At 35.1% G+C, this 23333-nt stretch overlaps 1 long non-coding RNA gene across 1 annotated transcript; it reads left to right on the top strand.

Annotated features, from left to right (window-relative positions):
- Positions 1-1334: 1334 nt before the first annotated feature.
- LOC127500609 (uncharacterized) lies at positions 1335-21922 on the top strand. Its single transcript, XR_007926364.1, has 3 exons — positions 1335-1416; positions 17662-17770; positions 18911-21922. It is a non-coding gene; the product is annotated as an uncharacterized LOC127500609 (long non-coding RNA).
- The last annotated feature ends 1411 nt before the right edge of the window (positions 21923-23333 follow it).

Genomic DNA, 23333 nt, shown 5'->3' with positions numbered 1-23333 from the left:
GCATATCGCTGCCTCCAGAGCAAGACATCAACGAATAGTTATACATCATCACAACAGGCCCCACCCACTGGCATTCAGTCACTTAACAGTTGACATTTACCTACATTGGATGTTCACATCTCATCAAAAGTAAATAGAATATGATACATTTCAGTAAGCTGTACTGTATCTTTCAACATACCTTCAGATGTTCATTCATGTTTATTCTGTAACTAGTATTAACAAGGAAGAGATGATCGCATTACGCAAAGAATTATGAATTTGAAAATTGGCCAGATGAAACCTGAAAACATAATTGACATGTTTCATTTAATAAACCAGTGACCCAAAGCATTATAAATAATATAACTTAAATAAATATTATAAATATTACTTAAATATGTCCCACAGTGTTGTGTGTGTCACCTAAACTAAATCAAATATCTTACTGTAGATCTAAGTGGTTAATTATTCACCTCCTCTACTTTCTCAGGGTGCACTTGTTTTGCACGTAAAAGAGGAAGTTCCGATGGCTTTTTTACACTCTGCATTGATGCTGTGCTGTTGCACGAGCTGTGTGAAAATAGTAACATTCACATCAAGTGGAACTTTACCACGCTGTTTAACACTAATGCACAGCCTGGGGCAGGGTTTCATTTGACATAATTAAAGATGCTGCTGCTTAAATAGCTGTGGTTAATGCTGATTTTCTTATGTATGTTTGCATTTGTGTTCAGTTTGCTTAGCTACATAGTTGAGTCAATCCATTTAGCTTAGTTTTTAGACTTAGTTAACACTACTTTTTTAAACAGTCAGACTTATGGTAAAATGGGGCTTTTTTAAATTGGCTCTTTGGCGAGGAATCAACAACCTACACTCTTAAAAGTAAAGCTGTTTTTTATTGGCAACAATGTTTCCATGAAGAACTTTTGTCATTTATGAGCCTTTCCATGGTACAAAAGGTTCTGTGTATTGGAAAAGGGTTCTTCAGATTACTGAAAAGATTCCTTTAAGAATCCTTCACTGAAAGATTCTTCTATGGCATGTAAAAAACCCTTTAGAACATTTATTTTTAAGAGTGTAGCCACCAAAACACCTTGGCAACTACTAACAACAAACAGAAAACCTTAGCGACTACATAGCAACACTCTGGAAACCACATAAAACGTCATTGTGGTGAGATTTGCATGAGCAAACACCACTACCTTTTCTTCAGAAATGTAAAAATTTATTTTTTTCAGTTTATACTTCAAGTTTATTCAAACATCGTTGTGATGCAAAACTGTGAAATGTGCTACATAAAAATACACAGATCATTCATTTACTTCATTTTCCCCTCTGTCACCCTTCATCAGGTTGTCACGGTGTGAAAGGAAGAGGCTGACCGTGCTTCCTGCAGCAGCCCAACAAAGGAAATGAGGTCACAGCCTCAGCCTGGTGAGGAAACACCGCTGTATTATTAAAAATGAGTATGGCTGTTTCTGGATTTGAACCTGAACCATGTGTGAATTAAACACAAAACTAAGGCATTCCCTCAGCTAATACCTCCAAGCCACATGCTGTTTGTCAAATGTTATCAGGTAGACAAAATGTTGGAATTTATGTGTGAAGCATTGCTTCTGTCACCCTGGAGATGATGCTAGTTAGGCAGTCAAAAGGGCCCAGGGATAAGTGACAATACAAGGCGTTAGCTGAACTGAATTAATGAGATTTTTCACAGTTATTATAACCAGCCCCGCACAGCCGGTTACAAAATGCAAGCTACACTCGCTACTGTTTGACGACAAAATTAGGAACAGCCCCCAAATGTCTCTCTTGCTCACGCTCTTTCTTGCTTTATTTCTGTTTTTCACTGTTTCAGACAGACAAACAATTACAGATACATATGCCTACTGTGAAGAAACGGGAAACGGGAGTGCGCAAAAGGATGAATCTCACAAAACCTGTCAAAAACATGCCTGGGACATTGTTTCATCCCAAAATCAAAAGGAGAAAAAAATAGGAAATTATATTTTTCTTAAAGAAAATGAAGGAACATTTAATGAACATGAAGCAATGTTACATTATGCAATAACAGTTGAACACATTTCCCACATTCTCATTACCACAATGTGGTAAATCTCATTCTCATGTAAAATGGAACAATTATATTACCATATAAAAATTGTATATACATTTATTTAAAGGGTTAGTTCAGCCAAAAATGAAATTTCTGTCATTAATTACTCACCCTCATGTCGTTCCACATCCGTAAGACCTTCGTTCATCTTTGGAACACAAATGAAGATATTTTGATGAAATCCGAGAGGTTTTTTTTATCCTCCATTGAAAGCAATGAAATTACCACATTCAATGTCCAGAAAAGTAGTAAAAACATAAAAAATAGTCAACGTGACTACAGTGATTCAACCTTAATGTTATGAAGTGATGAGAATACATTTTGTTCGCAAAAACAAAACAAAACCGTCATTCTCCTACGCTATTTTCATTGCAGCGATTCCAGGTTCTACATCCAAGCGCGGACTCAGCATTGGCCAACGCCTGTTCACATGAGCAGCATGTGTGTGATGCTGAGGCAGGAGCCGGCCAATAATGAGCCGGCGTTCGGACGTAAACACGGAAATGCGGTACTACACCAACAGCGTAACAGACTGACAGGGAAGAGGAAAAATTGTTGAATAAAGTCGTTATTTTTGTTTTGTTTTTGCGCACAAAAAGTATTATCATTGCTTCATAACATTAAGGTTGAACCACTGTAGTCACATGGACTATTTTAACGATTTTTTTACTACTTTTCTGGACATTGAATGTGGTAATAATGTTGCAGTCTATCGGAGGTCAGACAGCTCTCGGATTTCATCAAAAATATCTTAATTTGTGTTCTGAAGATTAACGAAGGTCTTACAGGTGTGGAACGACATGAGGGTAACTAATGACAGAAATTTCATTTTTGGGTGAACTATCCCTTTAAATTATTTAAAATAATTATATCAATCAGTATCTAAATATTTTTAGTTTATTAAATATTAAAAATTACAATTATTTTTCTTACTAAAATAGAGTCAAGTTACTGTATCATAATGAGTCTGTTGAGAATCTAATAAGAATCACCAATTGAGAATAATGGATTTTGCATGGGAAAACAGTGAAACATTTTGAACTTAGAGAGAAATGTTCTTAAACTGTAAAGAAAATAATGTCATAATGCAAAATATCCTAACGGTCCTAAAATGGCTTCGCTTTATGCAAAATATAATTTCAAATAATTATTATTACTTTTCATTTGATTTTGGGATGATTTTGAGGACATTTGTCTACAGATTTTCTTACACATAGACACTTTTTTAATATATATATATATATATATATATATATATATATACAATTATTTTATTCATGTTATTTTTGATATATAGATTTTTATTTATAATTTATTGTTTGTTATTGTTGCATTGTGGGACGAGAATTTGGAAAAAACATTTCACTACATTACATCACACGTATGTAAAATGACAAATAAAGCACCTTGAACTTGAACCTTGAAATGTGAGCACGATTTTCCCTCAAAAAGCAATATAGCAAAATTGAGACCTATTATTTCATTACTATGAAGAAAACCCGGGGTGACATAGATCTGCTGGAGTTCATAAGCATTTTATGAAGCCTCACCCAGGATGACAAATATTAATGTCCATTTTCATTGGTTCAGCTCCAGCAAACTCTGCGTGTTATGTATGGAAAATAATCGCAGATTTTCCCTTCAGAATGGAATTACTGGCTCAAAATAGGTTGACTGTGGTCAGTTAGTTACCGTTGGTTGAAAGCAATTACTCTTGGAAATAAATCTGTCAGCTTACTAAATCAAATAAAACACTCTTTTTCCTCCTGTCAAATGTATAAAAATTCATGTGTCAGTACAGGCAGACGTCAACTACCCATTTATTGGATAGTTGACATGAAATGTCAAGCAGTGCCTTGTAGTGTGACATGCTATTTATTAAGCATTTACTAATTTTCTTTTTTTAATGACCCCATATTAATATTAATATTGATAAAATGGTGACCAGCACTTAAAATATACACTTTAATTTATACATTGGAAATTGGATATCTTTGAGCATTATCATTAATGAAAGAGTTTGTTCAGTGTCTTTGTAAAGGCTATTCCACAATTTGCACATTTTCTCTTTTGTTTTTTTTTTTTTGCCATAAAATGGAACTAAATGTGTTAACTATAAAAGAAAATCATGGCATTAATTACAGTTAATTAATTTAATCCACTAATTTGTGGTTTATAGATGTAACACAGCAAAACTGAAATCTTTCCAAGCAAGTACCCCCTGTGGTATGCATAGCCCCGGGTGGGAATGACTCTTTTAGAAACTTTGTTTTGTATGGCACTAAGACAAAAACAAAACTGTACAAAGAAGATGTATAACCCCACTCTGACAACATCACATTCAAATATTTGCATTTTTTCTCTCTTTTCCCCACATCTCCTTTTTCCCTTCATCTTTTACCTCCCCAATCCATCCATTTTTCATTCAGAATTCCTCTTGACACAAAAAATAGGGGTCCCTTTAGCTCCCCTGACGACCTGAGCCCTCCGGAGAATCTGTGAGGTCAGAGGGCACGACCCTGTCACCATGGAAACGCCACTCTCACAGCAAGCGTTCCCAGGCGTGTGAGGTTACGCAGCCTCTGTGCGCCGTGTAAGGTGTAGCCTCTCTCTGCATATGTTTGACAATGTGGCCTTATTTAGAGGTTCCTCTCACACCAAACCATTAATTCTCTTTAATTAGCTCTAGCTGTCCACTCCAGAAAGCCTCAGACGTAACAAGAGCTTTTAGGCAGAAGAAAAGAGGGAGGTGTCGTTTCAAGCGCAAAAAAGACACAGTCTGGCAGTCATGTGACAGGCCTCACGTACCTGAAGTGATATATGACTTTCAATATAACTTTCAAATTGATTTTTAATAGGATAAAGTCATAGGGAGAATGTTTACTCCAGGATGTTTTTCTATTGAGATTATAATTTAATAAGCTATTGAGTAGATCAGTGTTTGTGTAGACACAAAAGTCTCTACAGTTGAAATCTGCCTTCATTATATAAAGTTTGGGGTCAGCACATTTTTCTTAATTTATATAATTTATTTAAAATTAATACTTTTATTCAGCGAGGATGCCTTAAATTGATCAAAAGTGACAGTAAAGACATATTACAAAAGATATCTTTTTATAACTAAAGATAACTTTCTATTCATCAAAGAATCCCGAAACTTGCACAATTGCACAAAAATATTTCAACTTTTTTTGAGCAGCAAATCAGCATATTAGATCAGTCAAATTAACTAAGTGAGATTATGAGTATTTAGCACTTTCTTTTTTTTTTTTCAATTCACAGAACTGATATATTTTAAGCAAACTGAACTGTTTCATTATTTCGAGTTTTATGAACTTATTTCTTTTAAAGCTGCTGTCCGTAACTTTTTTTGGTTAAAAATGATCCAAAATCAATTTTTGAGCATGTACGTAACCGCCAGTGTTCAAAACTATCTCTTTACCTTAGCCCGATTCACAACGGTAAGCTTGTAATAATGTTTTATAATTCAGGTGGTATTGGTGGGTTTTCGTGGGAAATTCGATCATGTTGCCTTTCGTGTCACATCTGTTTACATAAAGAACGTCCCAGCTAGTAGGCAATATCACATGTGAGGAGGATCATTTATAGCCTTTTCTCACAGCAGCTGCAATAATTAAACTTATCATATTGATGGCAGATTATATGGTATGACAAAAAAAGTTAGTGATTAGACTGTACAGAAATTGAAATCTACAGGTAACGCTAATATATACAGCATACACACTAAATACACAGTCACGCAATGCTGATGTTAACATTAACAATTTGAGAACAAAGTATAATAATCATTTGCACGGTTTGACGTGATATGAGCTAAGCGATCGTTAGATTTAATCACCATTGACAGCGCGATTTACTGTAATGCTTTTTTTTTTCCCTCAGAACAAAAGTAGCAGACATGTTACTTACTTGTTCAGATGACATTATCCTGTGAAAATTCTTATTTTGGTTATACTTCCAAGACTTCAATCTGTGATTCCGAAGTACAGTATCCACACCGATGTGGTGATTGACAGCAAACATTAGATTCATCCGCGCTGAGGAGCCGTGCCAAGGCACAACGCACATAAAGATAATAATTCCGCAAACAACTGCAATTGCAGGTTTCAAACAGAGATGACGACAAAGAGGCAAAATTACGGACTGCAGCTTTAATTTAGATTACCTTAAGTTTAACTGAAACTGGACTGGGATTTCTTTTTCCCAGGATGTTTTGCTCATGACACTCAAAGAGGGAGAGGAAATGCTAAAATTAAGTGTTGTATAATGTTTTTTTGTGCAAGATTAATGTTTAGTGGGAGATTTAGTAGTGATTAATGTTTTGTTATGCTAATTTAGAAGAGTTTCTGTTAATGTGGGTTTTTGGAGAGTTACCATCATGGTGACAAGTGGTGCATGTGGCTTGCTTTGAGAGCTAACTAAGCTAAGTTTACACTAATAAAAACGTTCACATTGAGGTTACATGAATTTTAAGTTAAATGTATGAATTTAACTCAAACCTTTCAAGTTAATAACAATTAAAATGTATGAGTACAAAATAAAAGTCAGTTCTGCTTTACTTAAACTTTGAATTTCTTACAATTTCAACTGATTGCCTCAAATTTTTTGAGTTTTGCCAACTTAATCAGGTTTACAGTGTGTAAAATATATGTTTTTACTGAATTTTTGATAAAATAAATGCAGCCTTGGAGATTCTGGGGTTATTGTAAATTTAGTTTTAGAGACTGCAGCAGTTTTGAATTGTGCTGGACATCAACATAGAAAAGTGCTGCTGGAGAAAACACACATTTGTTTGACTGGACTTTTGACTCATAACTTTATAGAACCCTTGTGACAACTTCTCAATGTGGCAACTAGCCCCATTCCTCCATCCTTCAATATTTCCCACACGGATGACTCATTTTCCTGTCATTAGACAGTAATTTCAGTGCTTTAATCTCATTGTAACCCATTACCAATTATGGACATAAATAGACATCTTTCTTATTTCACTGTCTGTTTCACTTCTGTGCTGATGTGCACAGCTGGCCCAACGGTTTAACATTGTATCTCATTGTATCAGAGTCTTTTTGCAAATGTGTGTGTGGTCAGCCACATGAGCACCACCACTCCCAAAACCACAATGGCCATCCACAGCTGATCATGTGACTCTTGGTATATTAGTCTATTCAAATATAATATACCTTCTGAGAACAAGTGAATACAGGCAGCTGTTACAATAAAAATAAAAGAACATGAAATTAAATGAGAGGTTTGTGGCTTTTTGTTCATGTATGTTAGCTTTATATACTGGTGTATTCATAAAAGTTAGGGTTAGGGTTTTTCAGTTGCATGTTTATACAGTCTTTCTCTTCCAGGAAAACAAAGCACATGACTCATCCTGTACTACACATATTTTTATCCAATCAAATACTCTCAAGAAAAAGAATTTCCCTCCCTCTAACGCTGTATTCACATGGGGCGTCTGCGTTAACGCTTGACAGAGGGCGTGGCTGAAGCTTGTGTTGACACGACCGTTATAGTGATAACAGCCAATCACATTACTTTCCGGTGTTGCATGAACGCAATTGGCTAGGGACTGCTCTAGAGTGTTTGCATAAGGCGATCTGATTGGCTGGCACCTGCGTTGGCGCTTAAAAAGTTGAGAAATCTTCAACTTATGCCGCTTGCAATGCAAGTGAAGCGATGCGACGGAACCCACAATTCAGTTCGGCAATGCATGACGTCACCCATTCAAAGTAAACGAGAAGCATTAACGCAGACGCCCCGTGTGAATGCAGCGTAACATCATCTGCAATTAACTAAGTATCAGTGTTCTCACTGTTAACTAAAAATGATTTAAAATTTGTTTTTGTTGATTTAAATAAACTTGAAATAATTTCAGAAGGTAAATATTACATGAAAAACTTGGCCTTGTCAACTAACTGAAATAAAATCAGTTGAAGATGAAGTACTAAAATGACTAAAATTTAAACTAAAATTAAAACTAAAATATTAAAATAACACTGGCAAGTTTCAAATACTAGGCTGTTGTCTGTCTTTTTTTAACAGAAGATTCGTCAAAGAAGATATGTCAAACCCTAACATCTGGTTTCAACAAGGAATATTTGTCAACAGAAAAGAAAACTCATTAAGCGATCATGTGGTCTTTAAAGAGCTATTTATGTTTGATCTAACCCTTAAAACTACTTTCACTGTGGATTTAGTCATATTAAATTACATGTAGGATACAGAGACAGCTGAAAGCGCACCCTGTATACTTTCTTTATTTTATAAAAACACAAGGTTTTGTTGTTATTGTGAGTGTACACAAATAAAAGTAGACCCTTTATAGTTTATAATGGTGTCTTACTCTTCTGCTGAGGAAAAAAATCCAGCAGAATGTGCCGGCGTGTTCGCCTTGCTCAGAGGGTTAATAAAAACATTTAATTTACATGTTACTACATGAAGCATATTTTTTGGTTCCCTGAAAAAAGAAGCATTACAGCATGTGCTGAATTAAAATAACTAAGTGCTCTGCTATTTAGCAGAATGTACAACATTGAGAGCCATGAACCTGTTGTGCAGACACAGATAGAAAATGTCTTATATCAAATCTGTACTTTTGTGTGAGAGCACGAGCGATTGGTCTCACTGCTCATATCTCGGGCTGATTCATGCTGCCTCATTGCGGGGGTTTGGAAGGACAGATGGCCGCTGTGGGAGAGAGAGGAAAGAGTCTTGCGGGTGGAGGAGGATCTGTCCACCTCTCTCCCTCTCGCTGCCAACACTGTCAGTTCAACTCCCCCCGTTCAAGCACAGCCTACATTAGAAACGTTTCACCGTGAGTGACACAGGCACGTTTGCCGTACAGGGTTTGTCCATCTACTCCCACTCAGTGCACATAAAAGGATTAAGGAGTTGCGTTTTTATGTTCATTCTCAAGACAATTGGAAATGATGGTTGAACTTGTGGTGACCCTGATGTGTAGAAAACGCCTCATCGCTTATTTTTTATGCAGTTGTGAGCTTTACTGGCCTTAGTGTCCTATCTTAAGTGGGACAGAGACCTTTAAATAATTGTTAATCTGGCACACTGCACACTGCTTTGTAGGGCAACAGCAGTAAGTAACACACTCTTTATGAAGCACCTAAAATCATATATCTGAATTAAGAGCCTTTAATTAGCTCTGCTATCAGAACACAGACTTCCCAAGAAGAAACAGGTCAAAAGATGTACCCTTGGTAGAAACAAGAACCTTTCAAAAATTTAGCTTTTGTGATAATTTTTAGTAACAATGAAGTCTCATTTGTTTACATAAGTTAATGTGTTAACTTAAATGAAGTAACAATGAGCAATATATTTTATAGCATTTATTAACCTTTGTTAATGTTAGTTAGTAGTTAAAAATGTTCATGTTATTTCACAGTGCATTAACTAATGTTAATAGATGCAACTTTTGAACTTGAAAGGTATTATTGAAATATTATTAGGGATTAATAAATGCTGTAAAAATATATTGTTCATTGTTACTTCATTTAAGTTGAAGCAACTAAAATCTGTTGTTAATTTTTAGTTCATGTTAACTAATGGTAACAAATGAAACCTTATTGTAAGTGTTAACATATTTATTTTATAGGGATAGTTCATCCAAAGAAAAAATAAATGAATAAATAAAAATAGATATTTTCGGTCATCATTCACACACCCTCATGTTTTTCCAAACCTGAATGATGACTTATTCTGTGGAATACGAAAAGTGATATTTTGCAGAATGTATGTGCTGCTCTTTTCCATACTATGAAAGTGAATGGGGACTGGAGCTGACAAGTTCTGTTAACTAAAACTTTTAAAAAACATTTTTGTTAATTGGACGAAAGCTAAAATAAAATAAAAATACAAATATTAGATGAAAAACTTAGACAATTAGAAATGTTGCCTTGGAAATAAGTTAACTGGAAAAAACTAAAAATAATAAATTAAATCTAAATGGTGATATTTAAAAAGAATAAAAAATTACAAAAGCACAAAACAAAGTTACTGAAAATTAAACTAAAATTAAAATGCAAACTGAAAATATAAAAATAAACACTAATTCAAAATATTAATAAATATAAATAATACTAAAACAGCACTGTTACAAGGTAGTCCATATGATTTGTGTGCATTATTTCAAGTCAAGAACTTATCTGATATTTGATAGCTTTGTGTGAAGAACAAACCATTGTTCACTGAAAATCTTTCCCTCTGCTGTAGTTCTTAAATTTCGTTTGTACGTCCGTCCACAAAGGCCTACTTTAAATCTGGTGCATCAGGATGAGTTACATGGGCTGTCCATGTTAACGCGTTTAATTCACTCATAATACACTTGTGCGATTAATTCAAAATCCTTAACGTGTTAAAATAGTTTAAAGCAAATAACGCAAAGAAATTAACGAGGCATGCAAAATTGCGGCATTAACATAATTTATGTCTCGCATGATCTTGGGAGTCAGGAGTTTATCACACTAAGCATCTACAATGGTTCAAGCACCTGTAACCCTGGTAGTTGGACATTTCTATTCTAACCTCTTAACCTGAATTTGCTAATGCAAAGAAAATAAACTGTGTATGTGCACTTTCGATGCACTGATCGCACATTATATTTATGCACAGACACATTTCAGTACATTCACGTTGTTTCACACACACATTCAGGATAATGTTTTTATATCTCATGTGTATGTTGCTGTGTTTAATAATTCTGAATGTATCCGTGTACTGTAGTAGGCATATAATGCAGTCATGTCAAGGTGGTTGGTTTAGGGGTTTTTTTTTTTTTTTTTTTGGCATCTCCATGTGGTCCTGTTCAGTATCACAACTTGACATGTCTAAGACGTAAAAAAGCTTTAAACAAGCTCTTTGCTGTTGCACTGTACACATACTGTACACTCAATTCTGAAAAGTTTTGTTCTGTAATTTTTTTGTGTGTGTGCTTTGGTGTGCATAAATGCATGAATTATATGGACTTTTAAAATCATTTGATTATTAGGTGTCCTTTTGGAGTCTCCAAGTGTCCTTTTTTGGAAAGACACCTAAATTTACCTTGAAAAAGGCTTGCAGAAAATACAGTTTTGTGAGAATCACAATTTTCCTTCAATCTCATAGTTTAATTTGCTGTATATAGCAAATGGTGACAGAATAAACATGTTAAACAAGATAAATAATGTACGGAGCCCCGCACATGACATGCAAGAAAAAAAATTAAATCGTGCGCACGATTTACTAATTTGTTCCCTCGATTTAGTAAATCGAGCGCACAATTTACTAAAACGTGCGCACGATTTACTATTTCGTTACTATTTCCATGCTCATGATTTATAAATCGAGGGAACAAAATAGTAAATCGTGTGCACGTTTTAGTAAATCGAGGGAACGAATTAGTAAATCGTGCGCACGATTTAGCCTACTGTTTTTTTTCCTGCATGTCATGTCTGGGGCTCCATAATAATGTGTGCTTAATTTCACGATAAGTATGCGATTAATCGTGATTAAAAATGTAATCTTTTGACAGCCCTAATTAAAAAACAATGAAATTTGAATGGACTGACACAACTCGTCTTTGAAAATATACATGACTGGCAATTGAGAATTTTAGTGAATAATTATTTAAATTTCATATTGTTCCTCACGTCAAACTATTGTAAGGCCCTTTTTTCATTTTGGAACTTGATGGTGTACATTTACTTTCATTTTGTGGAGCAGTGTGAACATTCTTCAGAACATCTCCTTTTGTGCTCCATTCAAGAAATTATTACAGAATGTTCATTTTTAGGATAACTGTCCTTTTAAGAACATGATGCGACATACTTTGATGTGATGTGACTGAGCTTTGCTTAAGCCTTTCTATATGAGAAAAATGCTGAAGTTGACATTGTAAATATGTTTTATACCTATGGGCGAACTGCCAGAATGAATCTCTTTCTCTCGCTGTTCTTCCCCTTTCATAAGTGTACCGGGTGCATTGTGGAAATCCGTTTATGTTGCCCTATCCGGTGAGTGATCTGCGGATAACTTAATTGAATAATTCTATTGAAAACGTGCCATCAGGGAGTATAAGGTTTCCCTTTAAATCAGTGAACTTTAATCGGGTAAGTGGAGGCACTTCCTGTTTGGCCTGTGAGCCGTGCAGAGGCAGTGATAGGCTCTTCCTCCCACAGGGCCAGAGGCGGCCTCTCGTTTCTCACACAGGAACACGCTGCTACACACTTTAAAAACCACAGACTAAGACCTTATAATCTACCAGAACTCCAGCATTTGACACGGATTGTGATACAGGTTGTTCACTGAGAAACAAAAGCAACTGTATGAATGTTTTGAGACTACTCATTTCATGTTTTAATTATTCAATCATAGACTCTTTGAGCAATTTCCTCTTAAGTGGATAAACCAGAATGAAGCTTATGGTTGTAATTAATTTACATTCATTTACAGTTCATCTGTATGGGCTGTCATGATTATCATAAATTCTGACCTATATTGAAACATCACGCAATCAGATGGGATGCCATATGTTCCGTTATGGATGATAAAATACTCTGCACCAGGTGTCCCTAAAACCTGTCTCTGCTTATTAGCAGGTATAGGTGATTTAAATTTGTATTATTTAATTTATTTCTTTATTTTTGGAATAGCGTGCATAAAAATCTCTATTATCTGACAGATATACAGAAACAGGTGTCCTGAGAAATCACAAGTGTCTTTGTAACAACTCTAGGATTAAAAAAAAAAAAAAAAGCAAAATAGAGTGTCTGCACTTCTTTAGCAAATCAGAAATACTCTTTGCCTGTCAATTTTTCACATTTTGAACATTCTATAGTCAAGTGGTGAAGGTTTGAATGCCTTTGTGAAAAAGAAGTGCGCTTAACTGTATTGAATGTTCACTTATAGTGCACATCAATTCTTAAAATTATATTTTAAACAAATGTGCATGCAGATAATAAGAGTAATGAAATAAAAGGCCACTTAAGTGTACTTGAAGAGAGTACATATTAATGACTAAGTACACTTTTAAACATTGCACTTAGTAATATCAAATTAAAAGTTTTACTTAAAGTACATTTGAATCATTATGTTTTAATAATTTATTGTCATGCTTTGAAGAAGTATACTTATTTTGATGTTTACTAACATGCAGCACATGTATAGTACTTGATTATAATTTAACATGAGTATTATTTGATGTTACATTTAAAGTTAATATATTTAATATAAAAAGCCCTAAAATTACAAATGTTTAATTACTAATATATTTGAATACATGAAATTAATTAATATAATTGAAACGATAGAAGCATTTATCAACTACATACACGATATTTCAAAGACGACAGAAAATAATTATGAAATTACATATAAAGATGTCCTACTTAAAGGATTAGTGCACTTTCAAATGAAAATTACCTCAAGCTTTACTCACCCTCAAGCTATCCTAGGTGTATATGACTTTCTTCTTTCTGATGAACACAATCTGAGATATATTAATAAATATCCTGATGCATCTGAGCTTTATAATGGCACTATGCGTTACCAAACGAGTATGAGCTGAAGATCCATCCACATCCATCCATCATAAACATATTCCAAGCTCCGGAGGGTTAATAAAGGCCTTCTGAAGCGAAGCGATGCATTTGTGTTTAAAAAAAAACAACACATATTTAATCCATCTGTATTCTTCAAAAAGCTTACGCTGTATGTACTATGCCTTCCCTATTCAACTCACAAAACTGACGCGACACCAGTTCCATTTTTTCCGTAATTTAAGTACAGAAGGCGGTCTGCCGGAAGTTAGATATTTTACTTCATAACTTGTCAAATATGGATTTTTTTTTTTTTTTACACAAACACATCGCTTCATTTTAGAAGGCTTTTATTAACCCCCCGGAGCCGTGTGGAATATGTTTGTGATGGATGGATGTGGATGGAGACACTTTCTTCAACTCATACTCGCTTGGTAACGCTTAACATGCCTTATAAAGCTTGGATGCGTCAGGATATCTATTAATATTTCTACGACTGTGTTCATCAAAAAGAAAAAAGTCATAAATACCTAGAATGGCTTGAGGTTGAGTAAAGCTTGGGGTAATTTTCATTTGAAAGTGAACTAATCTTTTAAGTGGGTCATATATATATATATATATATATGTATATTAATTTCATTGCAATTAAAATACAATTAAGTGTCCAAAAACATATTCAGTTTGTAATAAGTACTTTGAAAGTATGCTAAAGTGTACTACTTCTTTTTCAAATAGGTGGTTAGCGTTAGCCTCTGCTGGTAGATGTCACCACCAAGTACACCACCTGGTTCTAAAAAGCATACTGACAGCATACTATATTATATACTTATATTTTTAAAAGGGACTTGCACCATCTGAGCAACTGCTATTGAGATGAATGGGAATGCTAATCACAGCTTTTTCCAGGTTTTTATAGACCTCCTTGGTTCTAATTTGCTGACATGGAGCACAGGGTTTTGGAAATATGTTTGTTGTTAGCAAAATGATGGAAGTTAGCAAAACATCTGAAATTTGTTCTACCTTTAGCTTGTCCTAAAAGGGCTGATCACTAGCTTCAGCTGTTACACACTGCCTCCCAAATCATGTTATCTGCAGGAAACAGCAATAATGTCTTGCTAATGATAAATTCAATAAAAGTTAGTGCTGCTAGCCCTTTTTTCCTCTACCTGCAACAGCATAAGCAGTTTTGCTAGTCTTAAAAAAGTCTCACTATACTCTCTCAAGAGGCAGTCCAAAAGAATTCCTCCACTCACTTGGGTTTATTTTCCGGTGATAGATTTCTGTGTGACATAATTGTGTTAGTCTTTGAGACCCAAACAATGTGGATATTTGATTGTCTTTTTGTTGTACACAGGATGTGCTAAGCATGTGCAGCTAAGTGTTATTGCAAGCAGCAGTTCATGTAAATAAAGCCAGAGAAAGAGCCTGCAGTAATTGTGTTCTTTGAAGATCGTGAGATTATGAGACATTAAAATGTGCCGTATTCAAGTACCCCGTGTGTATGTACGCATGAAAGGTTGATGGATCTCTCTCTACCAGTTAACAGGAGCGAGCGTGCAGCGACGGGAAGCGGTGATCAATCGCAGGCAGCCTCTCAGAGTGCATTTATTAACATCTCCCTCGCAAACCAAATTAATCCAGCAGTAATGTGGATTAATGGGCCTGCGCACAAAGCCACAGACAGATTGGGCCTCCGGTGAGCGCAGCCACTGCAGTGCCGTGTATTAACTTCACACACGGCTTCCTTTGTTTCCTGTTTCTGTCGTAGTGTTAAGATCCAATTACTGTGTTTGCGCGGTGTTGAAGAGAGACAGGTGTCCTGCGAAGACAAAAGCTGAAATACTTTAGACAGCTTACTTAGGAGCGGATTCACTGTTGTTGTTATGACTCCTTAGCACTGTTGTGGTTTTTTAGCCACAGCTAGCATTGTAAGCATTTGTGTGCGTGTGTGTATGTGTGTGGTCCTAGTAAACCTTACGTAAACCTTACATTTTGTCCCCACAAAGATGGTAATACCAGAAATACCTCATGGTCCCCATGAGGAATTTTTTTTTTTTTTCCAAAATATAAAAATGCAGAAAGTTTTCTGTGGGGGTTGCCTTTAGGGGTAGGTTTATGGTTAGGGGATGGAATATACAGTTTGTACAGTATAAAAATCGTTATGTCTATGGAAGTCCCAACATAAAATCTATGACCAAAAAAACTAAAATAGAAACAATTAGGTAACACTTTACAATAAGGTCCCATTTGTTAACATTAGTTAACATAAACTAACAATGAAAAATACTTCTATTATTCTTCTTCTAATAATCTTAGTTAATGTTAATTTCAACATTTACTAATACATTATTAAAATCAAAATTTATATCTGTTAATATTATTTAAAGGACCAAAGCTAACATGAACAAACAATGAACAGTTAACTAAACATTAACAAACTACACTGTAAAAAATTATTTTCCTGATCACATTTTTTCTTTTGTCAAATCAACTTAGATAATTAATGTAGTTTAGATAATATAATATTTTGAGTTTCTGTTGATTAAATCAATTGTCTTCATTGTATTAACACAAATTTTTAATTTCACTGAACTCAAAATTTGAAGGCAACCAGGTAACTTATTTTTTAAGTTAAGCCAACAATTATTTTTTACAGCGTACTCCAACAAATGCATTGCTGATTGTTATTTAATGCTAGTTAATGCATTAACTAACGTTAACTAATGGGACTTTATTGTGTCTGTCTCTCTCTCTCTGATTAATTGGATCAACTGATTCAGCTTATCATGCAATTAATGGAATTAATTTTAATTTCATATAAATAATTTAATTTAATAAATTTAGCTTTGTATAAAACAATCAAAGTCTGTTGTATGTTCTCATTTAGATAGTTGAATGGTTGAATGACACTAGCTGTGCTCTCAGGTAGAGAAATAGATCTATACGCTACATTGCCTTAGTGTTTGGATTTGACATAGATGGATCTATTTTCAAATTTTTTCACAGGATGTGTGGCTTGTGTTCAGCTGAGAGATCATACTGCTCTTCTTTTAGAGCTCTAAACAAATACCCTTCCTCACTACAATTGTACATCATTACAAACAGTTATTAAACATACCAAGTTATCTTCTAAAACGCAGTGTTTATGCAGCATTTGAGCGACTGAGTTTCAGAAGCGTAAGACCTACAGCGACCCAAGCAGAGAGGCATGGGTTTCTATGGGACTTGCTCATTAAATGCTCATTAATGCTGCTAAATTGTGTCTGCCAAATCCAATGAAACGAGCACAGGGACGGACTTGCCGGGAAATTTTATTAATCTATTAGGGATAGCTGATATAATCCCTGTTCGCTTCCAAAATAGTTATCTGGTATTTTATGAAATGGGGTGAAATAATGGAACATGGATTAAAGGCTAATTGAGGTGTAATGCAGAGGTTGTATTTCAGATATATATAGCCTATGTCAAAAAAAAGCCTCACATCATTAAACTAATTAATATCTATAAGCTTAAAAAAAGCGAGACTTGTAACTACACTGACAATGAATGTGTGCGTGTGTGTGTGTGTGTGTATATATATATATATATATATGGAAACTGTGATACATTTTTCATGATTCTTTGAAGAATAGAAAGGTCAAAAGAACAGAAATATTTTGTAACATAAATATATATATATTACATATATATTAGTATATTATATATATTAAATATATATACAGACTTTTGAATGGTATGTAATCTGACTTCTTTTTACAGACTTTTGTTTGAAGAATTTGTCGTTGTCTAGGAGAAGCAACTAAGATATTAAAGTTATCTCATTTGTGACTTTTATTTCCAAGTGTGTGTGTGTGGTGCAAGAAGTGTTTGCGCCCATGTTGTTATATTTAAACACTTCTTTTTTGTAGGAGAGGAAACAGAAGTTTGCTTTCCGGTGCTCTCCACTCAGCTCCATAGACTGAGCCTCTAATTAAAGTGATTTGTGACTCATTTGCTGTATTACAGGTTACAGATGGAAGCTTCTAGATCTGCCAAAGCTTCTCTCCAGCACAGAGCCAACCACTGAACAAGGATAGAGAGAGAAGACAAGGAACTAGATTTGTACGTTTTTAAGGTGAGTGGGGTTTGCCCATGTAAAACTGGTTGCCAGGGTATCACTATGTGGTTGCTAGGGTGTTCTGAGGGGTCGCTATTGGTAGCCTATATAATAGTGAATTTGACCTTAGTGGGCACCATGAAGAAGAAGTACATATTAGCATACTTTTAAGAAGAGTACTTATTAGGAAAATAATATACTTAAGTGTGAGCTTAATGTAATGTTTTTAGGACTTAATTGCATTTTATTTATAATTAGATGGAAATGCATTGTAGTTTAAATATATATTAAATACAATTATATGAACAAGAGTGCTTTTTTGACCCACTTAAGTCGGACTTAAGTACATATTTATATGTAATTTCATAATTACTTCTGTTGTCTTTGAAATGGTTAAAGTGTACTGCTGTTGAACTAAAATATACTTTAATGTCATTTCTATTGAAATTGTAAAATGGAATAACAGTTAAAATTATAATCAAGTACTTTACATGTGCTTTAGTATGTTAGTCAACATGTGTACTTTATTAAAGAATGGCAAAACATTATTATTTAAAATGTACTTTAAAGTAAAACTTTTAATTTTTGCAGTTTTTAGAAGTGTATTAAAGTGATAGTTCACCCAAAAATGAATTTACTCATTTACTTACCGTCAAGTAGTTCCAAACCTGTATGAATTTCTTTGTTCTGCTGAACACAAAGGAAGATATTTGGAAGAATGTCAGTAACCAAACAGATCTCGCCCCCTATTTACTACCATAGTAGGAAAAATAAATACTATGGTTGTCAATAGGGGGCGAGATCTGTTTGGTTACTGACATTCTTCCAAATATCTTATGATAATTTATACAGGTTTGGAACAACTTGAGGGTGAAATGAAGACAGAACTTTCATTTTTAAGAAACAGTCATGAAAGTGTACTCTTTAAGTACACTTAAGTGGCTTTTTATTTCATTAAACAGTTTTTTTAAATATAATTTTAAGATTTGAAGTACACTACAAGTGCACATTCAATACAGTTAAGCACACAAGGGCATAACCAAGAATAAATTACTAATAAATGCAACAAAACCCACAGCACAAGAGATACAAGGAAATCATAAAAACAGCATGTAAACGAAATGCCATTTGCTGTCGAAATCATTTTCTTTCCATTAGAAACCCCCCAGGGTCGGCCTCTCTACTCAAGAGTGCACACAGGCACTTTAACCTACTATCTACACCGCATACGTGCACAGTCTCAGTGAGGTGAAGACAACAGACGTGAGAGAACGACACTTCATGGGCAGCCACATCCTGAGGAAGAGAAGGCAACATGCTCAGCGCAGGCCATGAGAATGTCAGCCACTGGAAAGAGCTGGTCTCACACACACACACACACACACACACACACACACACACACACACACACACACACACACACACACACACACAAACCAGACACATCATGAGAGCAAAGGAAAGAGGTGAGGTGCAGAAGAAAGGGAGTGATAAAATGAAAAGGTAGCAAACAGAGAGGCATGCTTCAAAGACCAGAGCGGAAGGGTGCAGATCGCTGCAGGGCAGACACATTATAGCCACCGTGACCAACCTCTCTGTCTGTGTGTGTGTGTGTGTGTGTGTGTGTGTGTGTGTGTGTGTGTGTGTGTTGTGAAAGAGGTAAAATAACATACAGTGACAATGATACATTATACTACACCAATATAGAATTGTTCAAACCATTGGTACATTTGCTCAAAGGCTCAATTAGCCTGCTTGCTCTCATTATGACTGAAGCCATTTGTCTGATAAGGGGGTGGAAACTTGAGCAAACAATGTTCCCTTCACAATCGGGTCATACAGCACCACTGAAAAACTATATGCTATGAAATACAGCTATAGCATCAGGTGTATCGGTGATCGCTCTGGGAATAGTGAACATTGTGTTAACAACTGGTTATTGTATTAACAGTCCACCTGAAGGCCTAGAAAGAAACAAAAATGAGATAAAAATGGTTTTAGCGAGTATTGAGTGTAGTAATGTTGTCTAAACTTAAAGGGATAGTTCACCCAAAAATGAAAATTTTGTCATCATTTACTCATCCTCCAGTTGATTCAAACCTGTATAAATTTCATTGTTCTGATGAACACAAAAGAAGATATTCTGAACAATGTTAGTAACTTGAGAGGGAGTAAATGATGACAGAATTTTCATTTTTGGGTGGACTATCCCTTTAAGCAGGCTTGTTTTGAATTACAGCACATTGAAATGTTACAGAGTATTGGCAAGATTTTGTGTTGTTGACTGGAATATTACATAAACCATTAAAATGACATAAAGTTACTGTCATCATAACAGCATATTTTAATCAGGTTGTTAAATACAATAGAAATTAAGTATTGCGTGAATAATATTGTTAGCTCCTTTAGGATAATTATCATGTGTTTATCATATGTTAATGTATCCTGCTGTACAAGACAATGCTACAATATTGTAGTAATATTTTATTTTATTATATTTGAAAATCAGAGGTAATTATATAGTTTTTTTTTTTAAATGTGAATGTTTTATAAAATAATAATAATAATATCTTCGTAAATATGTATGAAAATCAGGAATAATTATTTTAGTGATTTTTCAAAATAATTATAATATATAACAATTATACTAAAATAATAATTATTAATACAATACAACAAAAATTTAAATATAGTATAGCTAAAAAAAGCATGCATAAATATGGATACAAGATGACTACAAAACACTAAAATTTTTACAATGTTTTTAAAGTGTTTGTAATGATCTTGTTCCTTTTATCTGCTTTCAGCATTGTATAGAGCCATGAGTAATATCTCTAAATATATTTGCCACACTGTGAGATTTGTAAACTCTTATAATCCTAATTGTTATGCAAGTTATGCAAGTTTTTGCTAAATATAAAATATAACATGACATAACATGATTAAGAAAAGCTGTAATCTGTTACACTATTTAGTTTTCTGTGAGGAAACCTCTGCAGCTGATCTCCTGACCGACTTCTCCAGCCCAGGCCTTGCGATGCAGTTAATGGAAACCAGACCCTTCTCGTCCATCTTCCACCACCGACACTTTGTAACACTCTCTGGAGGTGTGTGTGTGTGTATGCACACACGTTCACACCCATATGTTCCAGCAGGGGAGCTGTGGTCAGGAGGGTCGACCTATTTTCTGACTTTCTGCAGAGTCTGCAGGCTGCCGGCTTCTTTAGAGAAAGGGTAGACGGGGCCCTCGGCCATATGGGCAGCCCCAGCGTGACAGTGAGCTATGAAGGTACTCACTGCACCACATCTGCACATGAATCAGGGGTTACCCTGAATCTGAATGCAGCAGAAGTCAGTAGTGTTTGCTAAAGAAAGCCTCAATATATTGATCATACTTTAGGGATTTGTTCTAAACCACTAACTTTTAAATGCTCTGCATAACGGGTCCTGTACCATTTATGCTATGGACTATGACTTCTTACAGAGATGTGTACTATCATTTCTCAGAGTTATTGAACTAATGATTTCCACCTGCCAAACAATAAAATGGACACTAAAGGAGGGACCTGAATCATATGTAGAGAACATCATGATTTCAAAACACTACTCAAAAAACAACAATCATTTTTTCTTAGTTTCACTTTCAATTTATTTATATTTTTTTGAGTGATACTTTTTCAGATTCTCGTGTGTTGTATTCTATTAGTTGTTGCTTTTCATATAATGTTTCTTGTGCTCTGTATTTACACTACCATTCAAAGGTTTGGGGCCGGTAATACTTATTTAAATGTATTGAAAGTCTCTTGTGCTCACCAAGGCTGCATTTTTTAAATCAAAAATACAGTAAAACAGTTTGTAACATTCAACCTGAGTTTGAGTTTTGTTTTCATGGATTTTAGGCCCTGTCCACACGAACATGGGTATTTTCAAAACTACAGACTTTTCTATGTGGTTTGGCCATTTGTCCACATGCAAACGCAGTATCAGGTCACTGAAACCAAACCTTTTTGAAAACTCCTGCCAGGGTAAAGATTTTCAGAAACTCCAGTTGCAGTGTTGTCATGTAGTCGGTCCTTTGTTTACATGAGGCGAGTCTGTGCAATGGCGGACGTAGCCAAAATATTGTTGCTAATAAGCTTTTTTTCAGGCTTCTGATTGGCCAACATGGCTTTATATCGCCACCATGGTTATATCGCCACCTGTTGGTTTGGCATGTTCTTGAAAGCGCTTCATAAGCTTTTGTTTTTTGTGTTTTCATGTGGACAGATTTTATTTTTTTAAACGGCGGAAAAACGTATAAAAATACCTGTGTGGACTAGGCCTTAGTTGGCATGTTCCTGTTTTCCTTTGTCTTAGTATCTGTTTCCTTTGTTTCAGTGTCTAGTTGGTTTCCATGGTTTCTAATTGTTAATTGATTCATTTCACCTGTGTCTAGTTAATTTAGCCTGTCTTTGTGTGTATATATGATTTCTTTCAGTTCATTGTCCGGTATTGTCTTTGTGTTATTAAAGCTGTTACACCACATCAAAAGACAATAGAACCCATTATAATCAGTGATATTGTCTACACTGGATGCGGCGCGTACGGTGTACATTTTAGGACATCCTCAGACCTCAGTCATACAATGAAAAGGCTGAGGATGTCCTAAAATGTACACCGTAGGCGCAGCACAGAAGTAAATTCCCGACAGTAAACGGATTCCCCGTTCTATTTCTGAGGTAGTGCAAGTGCTTTGCAACGGTCGATTTGTCACGTTCAGTCTAGACAGTTTTTAGCTGTTGCGGCACGATGCGACGCAACAACGGTGTTACACAGCCAGCTGTTGCTCCTGTGCTTTCTGGATTATTGTGTTTATTTTGATTAAATGACTGCTGCTAATATCTAATCTTCATCTTCTCTTCCTTTCCAGAATGTGACACAGCTGGTAAGCTTAATATTTTTGTGAAAACTGTGATGCTTTTTTTTTTTTTTTTTTTTTTGAATTCTTTGATAATTAGAACGTTCAAAAGAACAGCATTTTAAAAAAATAAATAAATAAATAAAAAGTAGAAATCTACATTATGAAAGTATTTACTGCAATTTTTAATCAATTTGATGTATCCTCGATTAATAAAAGTATTGTCTTTCAGCAAAAATAAAATAAAAATTTTACTGACCCCAAACCTTTATGTACTTATTTACTTGCTTTAAAAAAGTTATGATTTCTATTATTATTATTTCATGGGGATGGGCTCCTTTGACTTGCACACATAGGATAAATCAACATGCTGCTTTTGGACAGACTAGTACCACCTAAATCTTCATTTGAAGAGGCATTTTGAAAAAGAAATGTAAAAAAAATGGGTGTCATTTTACATCTATGGAAAAAAACAAAGCGTGTGCGAGAGTCATAGAAACACAGAGAGAGGGATTCTAGGAGGAGAAGGAGCAGACATGAGGGTTGTGTTTACCTCTGTCCTCATGGGGCCTCTGCTATGTGCGCTCTCTGTGGGAGCCACGAGGATTTCAGGGAGTACGAGAGGAAGGCGGGTGGGGGAACGGGATGAACAATGTTCACTCGTCCACTGCACTCTTTCAGCTG

Source organism: Ctenopharyngodon idella, chromosome 19 (assembly GCF_019924925.1).
Source record: "Ctenopharyngodon idella isolate HZGC_01 chromosome 19, HZGC01, whole genome shotgun sequence".
Lineage (NCBI taxonomy): Eukaryota > Metazoa > Chordata > Actinopteri > Cypriniformes > Xenocyprididae > Ctenopharyngodon > Ctenopharyngodon idella.
This window is presented reverse-complemented; position numbering and strand designations above follow the sequence as displayed.